Source organism: Nicotiana tabacum, chromosome 7, assembly GCF_000715075.1.
Source record: "Nicotiana tabacum cultivar K326 chromosome 7, ASM71507v2, whole genome shotgun sequence".
NCBI lineage: Eukaryota > Viridiplantae > Streptophyta > Magnoliopsida > Solanales > Solanaceae > Nicotiana > Nicotiana tabacum.
This window is the reverse complement of record NC_134086.1, coordinates 104277794-104291843: the sequence shown is the minus strand read 5'-3', so window position 1 is coordinate 104291843 and position 14050 is coordinate 104277794.

Genomic DNA, 14050 nt, shown 5'->3' with positions numbered 1-14050 from the left:
GGGTTTTGACTTTTTTGGGGGAAAAGAGTGGGAATCCTAAATTTATGCATTTTAATTAATTCCTTTAGCAATATTTGATATTGTTGAGTCATTTGTGGTTAGATACGAATGGTTTGGAAGCAGATTCTAGAGAAAGGCCCCGATAGAGCTCTGAGTTGACTACGAAGTGAGGTAAGTGTTGAGTTTAACCTTGATTTTAGGAAATTAGGCACCCTCAGATTATGTGCTATGTGAATTTTATGTGTTGCAGCGTATATGCAAAGTGACGAGTGCTTATACGCTGTCGAATAACTTGTTCCCCTAATTTTCCATTTTCCTTAATTATTTCCTCCCATGCTTTAACTATTATGTGTCCTAAATGCCTTCCATGCTTTATTTGCTACTTGTTAATCATTGTTTCTCATGTTAAGAATGTTAAAACTTTCCATGTTTTCATGACTCACTATTATTGCCTTAATTGACTTACTTACACCTTTTAATTATCATTTACTGGACTTGTCTTGCCGTTTAATATTATATATGTGAATTGTCAATTTGGTACGAGGCTTCCTTTCTGATTTAGCTTCATATTCATCAATCATAGAGGTTCTTGTGATTTGAGTTATTGACTTGATTCCACTCATTGATTATTGGATACTGATATGATAGGATCGAGTTGCACACCGTAACAGGTGGAATAAGGGTGTATTGATATGGTGGAATAAGGGTGAATTTTTATTGATATGGTAGGATCAGGTTTTACACCGCAACAAGTGAAATAATGGTGGATTGATACTGTGAAATAAGAGTGAATTGTGATATTGATTTTGTTATATGGTGAGATTGGGTTGCGCGCCGCAACATATATTTATTTATGATTGTGATATTGTTATGGTGGAATAAGGAAGGATTGTATTGTGTGGTGGTATCGAGTTCCGTGCCACAACAATCTATGTGTTTCTATTTCCTTATGCTATGTTGGTTTTCGGAATTTTCATACAGAACTCTAAGGATCGGTAATTTCTGATCGTCACAGGTTTTCTTCGAAGTATTAGCTATTTGCTTCAGTTAACTCTTTTATTTTGTTCCATATTTTATTCTCCTATATTTATTATATACTGCATACATGTTGTAGTGTACATGTCCTGTCATAGCCTCGTCACTACTTCGTCGAGGTTAGGCTCGACACTTACGGAGTACATGAGGTCGGTTGTACTCATACTACACTCTGCACTTCTTGTGCAAATTTTGGAGTCAGTCCTAGTGGCGGTTATTAGCGTGCCCGAATTGGCCAGTTTTGCAGAGACTTGAGGTATAACTGCTCAGCGTCCGCAGCTCTTAGAGTCCCCTTTTCTTTTTATTAGTTGTGTATTAATGCTCAGATAACTTATTGTTTTATTGAGACCTTTATTTGTACTACTCTAGTAGCTCATGCACTTGTGACATTGGGTCTAGGGTTGTATAAGATATTTTAGCTGTTTTGGCTTCCGCATTTACTTTGGGTTATTACAGTTATTTCAGTTCTTTCTTATCATTTAATTTGAATTGTTGAAAATGGATAAATTGTTCTAATGTTGGCTTACCTAGCAAGTGAAATGTTAGGCACCATCACGGACCCGAGGGTGAAAATTCCGGGTTGTGACAAAGGAAATGCTCCTAGACAAGAAAGATACTTCCCAAACGGAATACTACACATTAGATCTTGATAAATGAGGATGTGAGTTAAAGGGAAAGGAAAAACTAGGCCCAGTCATCTCTCTCAAAGGGATAAGAACATGCTATATGAGCCAAGGCGCTTCTCAGTCATTATAAAATTTTTGGTCGACGTATGCCACATCATCTTCTCCGATCCAGAATAATTGAACTATGAAACCCCTCTGAACAGTTAATCTTGATTGTCCTAGAATGAGACTTCTTCATAATCAAGTTTGGAAAGGAATAAAACATGATCAAGGCAATACACCAAGGCCCATGGTTCAAATCCAGAATATTCCCTCAGTTAGAATGTGGGAACCAAAATTTGTCCCACAAGAAGCCACCCTATCTCTCACTGCTATGCGGGTACGATTACCTCAACTGCTAATCGAATTTTACGACAAGGAGGTACTAAAAAGGTGGGCAGAAAACTTGGGAAACTTCTCAAAGTTGATGCGTGCATATCAGCTACGCTAAGGGGTAGATATGCACGAATTTGTATTCAAATCCCACTGGAAACACCAACTGCAACATCCGTCACCATTGGGGACCACAAACAAGTGGTAGTATATGAAGTGGAAAACATCCTCTATACAGGATACAGGAGGTTGGGACACAACCTGAGAAGGTACACACACAAGTAGAAGCCCTTTTCCCCATCATAGGACCAGTCAGAATGCTCAAATGCTAAAGCCAATGATAATGAGGAAGAGGAGTGGAAATCGGTAATCTTCCGCAGAATAAAAAATAGGTTCACCCCCTTAGCAACGCCAAACAACAACAACCTAGGGAAGGAAAGGTAAAGTCACCAATTCAACAGGCGACATCCAAGTCCGAATGTTTGATGCAAATTCCGTAAGTTCCTCAAACAAAAACTTTCTGCTATAATTCAAAGCCTAACTCTGTGCAGGACACCATCCCAAATAATGGGACAATGGAAAACACTTCCCTCCCTCTAAATCAGCCCACCAAGAACCATCCCACAAAAGAGCAGCCCAATACGAGCATGAAAAGGAAAGTGGGACCAGAGGGGAGAGATCCAATATCTAGCAAAGACAAAGGGCCTACACTTCAAAAAGGAAGTGTCCAGGCAGCGCCCAAGGGTAACAAGTCAATAGGCCCAAAGGGCCCAAGCGAAAGCCTGTCATCTTTTTAGGGTGAGGCCCACATAAATCCCAAACCCACATGTACCAAAGGGGGCCATACTCACTCCACCACTAGAAATACCAATGATGGCCCCTACCGAGCTACATCACCCCGACCAAAACTCTCTGCAAAAAACCTCTCCATGGATACTGATAAGTAGGGATTGTTACTACTTATTTGCACCCTTTTACTTTAGTTTTAGCTCAAATATGCTTAAAGGTATTCCCGAGAACTGATAAAATGTGGTTATTGCAGGATTATTAGAAAATGAGCCAAAGAGATGAAAATCAACTCAAGAAGGAGTAATTTTTGGACAAGGACTAACACCAAGCAAAAGAGCAAAGTGCGGACCGCACAATTATTGTGCGGCCGCAAAAGATGAGGTTCAGAGAGATAGAAGTCTGGGTCCATGAAGAAGTGCAGACCTCACTATTATTGTGCGTCCATAGAATCAAAAGTGAGGCGTCACTCAAAAATGTACGGGCCGCAAAAGTCTCTCATGTCAAGCTCAAGTTCAAGAGTGTGGTCGCACTCAGAAATGTGCGGTCTGCGTAATCTGAAGAAGAGCGGCCGCATCCCAAAATTGTGCGGCCGTAGAAGTCCACCCTATCAAGCTAGCTTCAAATTGCGGACCAAACACAGAATTGTGCGGCGGCAGAACCTCCACACATGCAATTTTGTCCGATAATTTTACCTGTATATAAATAGTCTTTTTTATCAAAATTAGGTAAAATTTGAATATCTGAAAGTTGCTAGCCGTTTTTTCTTTACTGGTTTAAGCACCTTTAGCTTACTTTAGTGATTAAACATTAGATTTTCATCTATTTATCATTCAATAGGAGTTAAATCATGTTTTCTTCTTTAATTTGTTCATTTTCACCTATGAGAAGCTAAATTTCTAGCTAGGGTTGTGACCCAACCCTAGTGTGAGTACCCAATGATTGTTTGATTTAGGGCTTGTTTATGGTTGGGTGTATAATATTTAGCCCAGCTCTTGCTTTAATGGAAGAATTAATGGTTGCAAATATTGATTCAAGCCTATTTGACTTAGTCTCTACTTGAGATAGAGATTGAGTCTAGGAAAATTTGACTAATAAGAAATTGGGGTAAACTCAAGAAATTGATAGTCCTATTTAAAGGGTTGAACCTAGAGATAGTAAGACCCGACTTGATCATTTATCAATTATTTTGTTCAATACCCATTTGTGCTTGAGAAAGCCAAATTGGGCAAAAATACTCTCTTACCGAGAGGTATTGAGTGGGTAATTATGTGTTGATTGATATAATACACCCCGACCAACGAAACTCGCTCTAAAGCCCGCAACCCGTTAGGTAAACACCTAGGTGGAAGTCACAACCCTAGACCTTTTACATATTGGAAAAACAACCACAAAAATATTATCCTCTAGTTTCACATTTTATATTTGCAAATCGTAGCATAATTTAGAAGTAGAATCAAAACAAAGTTAGTGGAAGTGCAACTTAGACACTTTACGCACTTAGTCAAATATATACCACTCATCCCATCTACGCTCCCTGTGGATTCGATCCTGACTCCTAGTTAGTTAATTATAATTGCATCGACCACTTCGCAACTTCAATTTGAGGTGTGAACTTGGGCAACATCAGTTTTTGGCGTCATTGTCGGGGAGCTAAAAAAGGATTTAGCTATATATTTGGTTTTTTGTGTGATTTGTCTTCCTTTCCTTCCGAGGTACTAATCTTTTTATCAAACAATTGTAGGTGATACAATGGCTCTCAACAACAATGACCCTCTTGGAAATGTTCCATTGGGGGATGACGGGGATAATGACCAAGTTGATGAGGTTCCTCTTGAACCTCAAGCAAATAGACGAGGCTGGCCGCCTCAAACAATGTTTGCGTTCCACACCCACCTCCTCCAAGAGCACTGGCACACTGTGAGTTGCCGAATGAAGTCTGCGCAAGTGCCATAGTCCCGCCCCGCATTAGGGTGGGAAACTTTCAAATCACAAATGTCATGCTTACACTATTGGAACTGTCGCGCCCCCTTTTTTCCCTCCGTGGAGAGAAGGTCCGGGTTTCAACATTACATGGGGGTGATAACTCATTTCCTTTTAGAAATTGGGTATTTGAAGAGTCACCACTTAATGGATTATTGTGTGTTAGGGCAACCAGAGTGATTAACTCTTGGATTGGTTTGCATTACCAGAGATTTAGGGTAAGGTCTTGAAATAACCTTGAGGGAAAAGTATTAGGCACCCTTCTCGGTCCACAAGGTTGGGTCCCGACCGAACTTATACTTGTGAACTAGTCCATCAACAAACAAATAGTTTTAAACACATAATTACAAATAAGAGCAGGTTTTGGACATTACATGACTCAAATAATGAGACAAAAGAAAGGCTTAGACAAATTGTATACATATAGAAAAGTAAAGTTTAAGCAAAGGGAATTTGGGAAGGAGGGGTCCTAGGTTTGTTATCCTATAGGATCACCCCACGCAATACCCGGTAAACACTCTTCGATGAGGGAATACACGTGACATTAACATGTAGTCATCATATCCCATATCTACCCTTCCCACCTCTTAGCGGTTATTAAAGCGAGTGTTGGTTAGCGATCTCTATTGCGTGTTATTACCCGTTCCTTCTTAATTGTCTTGGAGGAGGTTAGGACCTCTACCTACAGGCAGTTCTAGATAGACCCCCTAAGGTTTAAAGGAGAAAATACTAAAGCGACAAGCAAGAACATATAGGACTTTTAGCAAATAAAAGTAGGAAGGAGCAAATAAGAGGCTCAGGTTTACCTCCGCAGATAATGCATGTAAACAGCACGACTCAAACACATACAAGGGCAATATTGTTAATAGTATCTTAAGACATGATGTCTAGGCGAATATCAGAACACATGAGATATGCAGTTTTTATTTTGTAACTCAGAAGTAGGGGCCCTAATCAGTTTACCTACTGATTTTAAGCCTGTTAATCATTAAGCAGTACACACAAAGAGGCAGTTTCCAATTTATAAGATCTGATTGCGTAAGGCTTGCCTAGGCTTGGGATAGTGCACAGTTGCTACCAGAACCATTCAAAGTTTAGAAGTCATTTTTTGCCTAAGAGCATGTTGTTCTAGGTGTTACAAAATACAGGGATTATTACCAGTTTGTTTGAAGTAGGATGAGACTGTTTATATTCCTTTTCATGCATTAGTACTTTAATTAGGCGTAGCTGCGTGAGTATGAACGTGAACCTAAACATAGTATCCAATATGCACACAAAAGTTATAGAATGATTTATATGCAAGATTCCTAAAGTAGGATTTCTAAATGCACTATATGATTGCAGAATTTCCTAAAAAGCAGGATTTCTAAATTCATAAAGGTTACAACATTGTAAAGTATACTGTCAAGTGTGCAGGAGTAGTAGTTTTTATTTTAATGCCCTTTATCCTAGAACAAAATTTCCAAGTGATAGCAAGAATGTCAAAATGAGATGCTGAAACAGTATATATGAAACCTAAGAGCATGGTCTATAATACATGATATGTTTTGCACATGTTTGTTCTAAACATGGATTCTATCACGCATATAGAAAATGTAAACCTAAAACATGGTTTCTACCCTTTTGATGTCTATAACATGCATAACTACCCTCACATTTTCACTATCCATCCCCAGTATCTATTTACAACAATTATTACAGACCAATATTACATGAATTACATGATCAGATAAGAAGAATAAGAAGTTACTCTATAGGGAGCCTGAAAGTAGGCCCAAATTTCTAGAGTTTCCAATGCCAGAATGCCTCACAGCCTTTCACATAATCCGAGTGTGTCAGAGTTCCCTAAGGACCTCAAGGGATCCCGGGCAGTGCTCACACCCAGATTTCATGATCACGGTTGAGTAAGTGCAATATAGAAGGACCAGCTCTAATGTATCAGAGTTCAGAGGGATCTCATAGGGATCCCTAGGCAGTCACACATCATAGAGGGGTAGAACATAAAACCTAAGAGTAGATGTGCAAGTACTTGAAAAGATTTAAGCAGGAAAACTGTTTGAAAAGAGACTTGTTTGAAATAGTTTTGTAAAAAAAAAACAGAGACAGTTTTGAAAAGAGAGTAGAGTAATAAGCAATAGTCAAAACATAACACCAAAGCAAGTTCATACATAACCAAGGAACATAGAACCAAGGCAGGTTCAACAACCACAAATAGGGGTAATGGGATTTTGGGACACATAGGTCACATAGGTAAGCACATAGTTACAACAACACTGAAGCATAGAATCAGCAATATGCTAAAGGGTTAAGGAACTACAGAATCAGGCTAATTAATGATATTCAACTACTTTGCACAGAAATATTAGTAAAGAAGAGTCATATTGGGGTATACTAGAAGGGGATAACATTTCATAAATATGTTGAGTCTAAGGGAGGGGACACATTCAGAAGCATGCCGATGAAGCAATGAAGTAAACATATTAGTTGCAAGTTGAACAACAAAACCATAAGTGAAAACAGACTAGAAACATAAGGAATTGAAGTAATAAAAGAAACATGTTGTTTTGAAACTTTTAATTGAAATCGGGACATACCAGCCAAGAGGACAGTAAACACAAAAGTGAAGGAGCAGGAGAGCATAATAGTCAGCCTTGGCTTGAAGCCAGCTAACTTAGAATAGTAGTAAGTAACGCAGAAAGTTTTGACTATGAGAGAGATAGCTTTTGAACCAATGTGTTCGTGTGTGTAATGAAAAGAGAAGAGAGTATATATAATAGTTTGAAAGATAGGTAAATAAGACAAGATCAATTGTTCAACAATTATAGAACTACAGAATCAATTAAGAACGAAAATCAGCCAAGTCTCCCTTAATTAAGGGAGTAATTTATCGATGATATAAAGCAGGTAACAAATAAGGAAAGAATTCAAACAACATAGGTACAAAATATGTAATTAGGGATATATACATAAGGGTCTAATTAAGGAAATAATAGTAGGAATCAATTGATAATACAATCAATGACATAATAAGGTAAAAAATAATTTAAGGGTTATGAAAATAGGAAAAATAGTCGGAAATCAGTATAAGAGTATCAACATAGTAAATCAAGGATTCAAGAATCGAAAAATAGTACTAATATTAAGGGAAATAGTATAGACTTCCATGAGTAAGCCAATAAACAGAGTATAAACAGGAAGAACCAAATCGAAAACCTTAATAAGATATTACTAGGGTGAAAATCATAAAATACTCTCATTAATCGAAGCATATCCATGAGAATCAAACATACAGACAAATCAAATGAACAAACAGTAAAGAAGAACACAAAATCCAAGACTAAAGCCAAACAATTAGGAGTTTTCAACATAACTAGTTAAGTTTAAAGGGAAAGCTTAACAAAACCTGATTAAACACTCAGGGATCAGAGAACAACACTTAGAAATCAAAATCGTCTTAAAGAAAGTTTCAGAAACCCTAGTTATGAAGGAAAATGAAGTGATGCTTTGAAAATCGAAAGATTTTTTTTCATAAAACAAGCAAAAAATAGTTCAAATATTCTCAATCTGTTAGGGAATTAGGGTTTCCAGAAAAATGACCCAGAGATAAAGAGAGGCCAACTTAGAAACCATAGGTCTAACAAAAAATTGGACGATCTTACTCAATCGAGCCATGATGGCCTGAGGATGGTGAGAACAGGCCCAAGGGTGAGCGGACCGGCCACTAGTCCCTTGGGGACCTCAAAGACAGCATGAATCCCGATCATAGGAGAGCCATTAAGGCTGGGAGTGGTGGTGAGCCATCATTGTTAACGACGAGCAAGAAACAGCGAAGAGGGATTAGGGTTAGGGCAGAGGGAGTTTGAGAGAGAAGGAGAGGGGTGACGACGGAGAGGGTGAGAGGGAATTAGGGGTTTGGGGTTAGGTCATTAGTATAATTAAGGAAGGAATTAACCTGGGTCGTTGATAAAAAATGATCAACCGCGAGGATTTGGGCGGAATTGGGTCTGGTAGGATTTAGGTTTGGGCCTGGGTCTTTGGGCTAGTGTAATTAGGTGATTTGGGCTGGTTTTATTAGGTTATAGTTGAAATAAAATGGGGCTATTTTTAAATACCCAATCAAAATTAATGAAAATAATTTATAAAATAGCTACCAATTATAAAAAATGAATTTCATGCATAGAAACATTTTAAAAATGATTATTTGGTATTTTAAAAATGCAAAAGACTAATTTTTTGTAAAAATAGTACAAAATTATATGCATGGTCTAAAATTGCAACGTTATTGCAATTATAGCCAAAAGGTGCCAATTTGGCTATTTATGGAATGATTTGGTCTTAATAAGACCATAAATAATAAATGATATCAAGAAAGGTTTTTTTTTGAAATCATTTGTGATGCAATTTTGTAATTATTTATTGGAAATAAAATACTGGACAAATTTATAAAAAATGTAGAACAATTATTGAAAAAATACTAATTGATATTAATGCATGACTCTGAAGGTATATAAGCAATTTTAAAATATTTTGGGAAAAATTGGGTATCAACAACTGACTCTCTTTACCTGGGAAGGATGAAAGAGTTTTCGGGTAAAGAAATGATGGCCAATTTTGACCGGGCCGGATATTTTGAAAGACAAGGCCGGACTCCGGTCTTCGATTTGCCTACATATACTTGGTTTTACAGGAATCAGGCCATATGTAGTTCCAGATTCATCGGCGAAGTATACAGATGAAGTCATTTCAAGAACGGACGCAACATCTAGGGCTGGGTGAGTGAACGATTTATGGGAATGGTTAGGTTTTATATGGGTGGGAGAACTGGAGCGAAATCACTCCTGCTAGGATAGCCGTTGCTTACTGGGTTACCTGCAAATAAGAATACCGCAAATGTATATTCTGCATAAATTTAAACATGATGCAAGTTCCCTTTGGACTATGAAAGTTGTCTTCGAACGGTTAGGGATGACGTCCTTAGGCCATGATGTCCTGGGCCATGAATCGTTTGATAAGAGATCCGCAGGCCGTGAAATGATGTTCTCGAGCCATGAGGATGGTGCCTCTGAACTATGATTCCTTTGAATAATGATACGCAAATTTGAGGGATCCTCAGGCAGTGGCATGGTGTTTTCCGGCTATGAGGATGATGCCTTTTAGACTATGAAGCCTTTGGATAGATTGTCAATTATTTAGCCCATGATGTGCAGTAATGATGTTAACAAGATAAAGCTTAGTCTTGTGGAATGAAGGGTGGAGCTTAGCCCGATTGGAAAACGAGTAGATAGTACTAGAAATAGAGCAATATTTATGCGAAGAGGGACACCGCTTAGTCCCATGCAGATGGGGAGGCAAGGATTGGCCTCATGCAAGTATGGAGGCAATGATTGGCCTCATACAGGTATGGAGGCAAGGAATAGCCTCATGCAGGTGTAGAGGCAAGGATTAGCCTCATGCAAATATGGAGGCAGGGATTAGCCTCATGGAGATAGGGATGCTAGGATTAGCCTCATACAGATATGGAGGCAGGGATTAGCTCATGCAGATATGGAGACAGGGATTAGCCTCATGCAGATATGGAGGCAGGGATTATCCTCATGCAGATTTGGAGGCAAGGATTAGCCTCATGCAAATATAGAGGCAAGGATTAGCCTCATGCAGATATGGATGCAAGGATTAGGCTCATGCAAATATGGAGGCAAAGATTAGCCTCATGCAGATTTGGAGGCAAGGATTAACCTCATGCAAATGTGGAAGCAAGGATTAGCCTCATGCAGATATGGAGGCAAAGATTAGCCTCATGAAAATATGGAGGCAGGGATTAGCCTCATGCAGATATGGGGGACATGGATTAGTCCCATGCAAAGAGCGAGTAGCAAATAAGAGTAGTGTATTTCTTAGCTGGAGATATATTCAGTATCTGTTGGCTGGATGGATGGTGAATTTGCTTTGTGTATTTATGCTTGTGAGTGCTATCGTTACGTCAAATGTGCCTGCGTTCAAAGAAAAATTGTAAGTTTTGTGGGGGGAGGTTGGTTCGTGCCTTTGTCCGCTAGCTTTGCTTTGCTCCATTCTAAAGGCCTTTGAGTTACCCTGGGTGACACCTGACTGATATGGAAATAAAGTTTTCGAAAATATGCAATTATTGATAAAAATATAGTTGTTTTTAGAAACTTATTGATATATTAAATAATTTTTGATGAACTAGTGACTGTAATACATCTCAAAGGCATTGCAATTGTCTTATGTCGGAATTTTGAGGTTTCTCAAAATTCTGCCCCAGTTTAGTAGATGATCCTTCGGCTGTTTGTGGATAATGGATCTAGCTGAACCTTCTTCAGAATTTTGAGAATCCTTCTCAAAATTCTGCCCCAGTTTCTTAATTGATTATTGACCGTCTGACTCTTGTTGGTGTTGGCTGGACTTGCTCCAGAATTTTGAGGACCCTCCTCAAAATTCTTCCCCAGTTTCTGATCTTGGGGGAAAATGAAAATTTTATTATGATATGACCAAACCCATAAGGCTGCCTACATATCTCCTCTTAAACGAGAATCAGGTCAAGGGCGTAGTTCAATTACATCAGATGAGGAAATGTAAATAATCTAAGCATAGTATCTCTTGCCTGCGTCTGAATTGATTGGTTTCAGCTAGATTTCTCCATCCATTTCTGCAAGTATGAGTGCTCCTCCTGTCAGCACCCTATGAACCATGTACGGACCTTGCTAGTTGGGAGAGAATTTCCCTTTGGCTTCATCTTGATGTGGGAAGATCTTCTTCAGCACCAGCTTACCTGGGGTAAATTTCATGGGTTTGACCCTTTTGTAGAAAGTTGTGGACATTCTGTTATGATAAAGTTGGCCGTGACACACTGCATTCATCCTCTTTCCATCGATAAGGGCCAATTGTTCGTAGCGACTCCTTATCCACTCTACATTGCGGAGTTCATCTTCCTGTATGACTCTTAAAGAAGGGATCTCTACTTCGGCTGGGATGACAACTTCGGTACCATAAACGTGCATGTAGGGAGTTGCCTCGGTTGATGTGCGAATTGTAGTGCGGTATCCTAATAAAGCAAAAGGTAGCTTTTCGTGCCACTGTTTGTGATTTTCTACCATCTTCCTTAGTATCTTCTTGATGTTTTTGTTGGCGGCTTCTATGGCTCCATTCATCTGAGGTCTGTAAGCTGTGGAATTCATGTGCTTGATTTTGAAAGTTTCACACATAGCTTTCATCAGATCACTGTTGAGATTGGCGGCATTATTAGTAACAATGGATTCGGGAACACCGAATCGACAAACAATTCGATCCTTGACAAAATCTGCGACGACTTTCTTGGTTACAACTTTTACCCATTTTATGAAGTAATCAATGGTTATCAGAATAAATTTGTGCCCGTTTGAAGTAGTGGGATCAATAGGACCAATAACATCCATTCCACAAGTGCAAATGACCAAGGTGAGCTTGTTTGGCGACACTTTTATCATATCGGCATGTACCTGTCATTAAAAGCATTTGCGGACATACTAGATGAAATCTATATCCATAGTCATCCAAAAGTAAATGGCCCTGAGTATCTTCTTAGCCAAGATGAAACCATTCATGTCGAGCCACAGGTCCCAACATGTACGTCCTCAAGTAATTTAGAAGCTTCTTTTGCGTCGAGACATCTTAGCAAACCCAAATCAGGTGTTCTCTTGTACATGTTTCCTCCGCTGTGGAAGAATTGATTGGACAATCTTCGGAGTGTGTGTTTCATGCTCCGGATATTCTCCATTTGACAAATACTCCTTGATGTCATGGAACCAAGGCTTTCCATCCGCTTCTTTTTCAACATGAGCACAATATGCTGGGTGATTATGGATCCTCACCCGAATGGGATCAATGTAATTCTTATCTGGTTGTTGTATCATAGATGACAAAGTGGCCAATACGTCGGCAAACTCATTCTGAATTCTAGGCACATATTGGAATTCTATCTTCGTGAACCTCTTTCTCAATTCCTGCACATGGTACAGATATGGCAATATCTTGGAATTCTTGGTGGTCCACTCTCTTTGTTGGTGCACAAGCAAATTTGAATTACCGATCACCAGCAATTCCTGAATATTCATGTCGATTGCCATGTTGAGTTCTAGTATGTAGGCTTCATACTCTGCTATGTTGTTGGTGCAGGGAAATCTGAGTTTAGCAAATACCAGATAATGTTGACCCATTTCTGATACCAAAACTACTCCAATGCCTACTCCTTTGAAATTTGCGGCTCCATCAAAGAACATCCTCCAACCGTCATATGCTTCGGTAATGTCGTCTCCTACGAACGATACTTCCTTATCAGGAAAATATGTTTTCAAGGGTTCGTATTCTCCTCCTACAGTATTTTCAGCAAAGTGATCTGCCAATGCTTGTCCCTTGACTACCTTTTGAGTTACGTAAATGATGTTGACCTCACATAAAGGTATCTACCATTTGGCCAATTTTCCAATCGGCATGGGTTTTTGGAATATGTACTTTAGAGGGTCCATCCTGGATATAAGGTATGTAGTGTAGGCATAGAAGTAATGTCTCAATTTCTGAACTGTCCAGGTCAAAGCACATCAAGTGCGCTCTAGCAGAGAGTACCGTGCTTCGTAAGGTATGAACTTCTTACTCAAGTAATATATGGCTTGCTCTTTTCTTCCAGTCTCATCATGTTGTCCCAAAACACATCCAAAGGCTCCATCCAATACAGATAGATAGAGTAGCAAAGGTCGTCCTAGTTCTGGCGGGACAATAACTGGTTGTGTGGACATGTACTCCTTGATCTTGTCAAAAGCTTTCTGACAATCGCCTGTCCAGCTTGTTTCAACATCTTTCCTCAGCATCTTGAAGATGGGTTCACATATGACTGTGGACTGTTCTATGAAGCGACTGATATAGTTGAGACGTCCTATAAACCTCATCACATCCTTTTTGCTCTTGGGTGGTGGTAACTCCTGAAGCCTTAACTTTAGATGGATCCGGCTCGATCCCTCAATGACTGATGATGAATCCCAATAATTTTCCTGCAGGATCCCCAAATGCACAATTGGTGGGATTCAGTTTCAAATTTTACCTCCTTATCCTGTCAAAGAACTTTCTCAGGTCCGCTTTGTGAACTGCGGCCCTCTTGATGTGATAATGACATCATCCACATACACCTCTATTTTCTTATGTACCATATCATGAAAGATGGTTGTCATGGTTCTCATGTAAGTGGCCCCAGCATTCTTCAG